General features: G+C 40.5%; 1 protein-coding gene across 1 annotated transcript in view; it reads right to left on the bottom strand.

Annotated features, from left to right (window-relative positions):
* LOC107680839 (voltage-dependent T-type calcium channel subunit alpha-1I-like) overlaps positions 1–645 on the bottom strand; it is a 148616-nt gene that overhangs the window by 19087 nt on the left and 128884 nt on the right. The gene's annotated exons all lie outside the window — the stretch shown is intronic.

Raw genomic sequence — 645 nt, 5'->3', positions numbered from 1 at the left:
GCCCCGCCCATTCTGGCAGGCTTTGGCGGGCTTCGTCGCCATAGGCTCCGCTGCCGCGCCATTGGTTCGTTTTTAAAGCCCTGCACGAACCAATGGCCGTGCAGTTTCACTGCGTGAATGAAATAGGCTTCAGTTCAGGAGAAAAAAGGCTTTTTTCCCATATCAAGATGCAAGATGCAGTATGAGTGAAGTATCGAAAGGGAACGTACTCGGTTACAAACGTAACCTCGGAGATACGGGAGGCTTTTTTCCCATATGCGTCTTAAGCAAGACGCAGTACTCATTCCCGTATCTCAGGGAACCGAGGTTACGTTAGTAACTGAGTACGTTTTATGCGTACTTAATAAATTAGGCTACTTTGCCCATCGCCCGTTATAGATCAACTAACACGATCTATAAAGGTGCAAATTGCATGCATTTACTTATATCTGATAATCGAGATATTTCACAATGAATAACAGCAATTTCAGCCGAGGGGGGCCATTAATTGGTCCGTGCCCAGGGCACCACTACATCATAATCCGTCCTATACAGTATATTATGTTATAAGAATGTTTATATGTCTTGCTCTAAAAAATAAAGCAATAAATAAATAAATAAATGAATTTATATATATATATATATATATATACATACATATATATA

Source organism: Sinocyclocheilus anshuiensis, unplaced genomic scaffold (genome assembly GCF_001515605.1).
Source record: "Sinocyclocheilus anshuiensis isolate Anshui unplaced genomic scaffold, SAMN03320099.WGS_v1.1 scaffold1230, whole genome shotgun sequence".
NCBI lineage: Eukaryota > Metazoa > Chordata > Actinopteri > Cypriniformes > Cyprinidae > Sinocyclocheilus > Sinocyclocheilus anshuiensis.
Note: the sequence above shows the minus strand (reverse complement) of the source record. Positions and strands in the feature narration are given on the sequence as shown.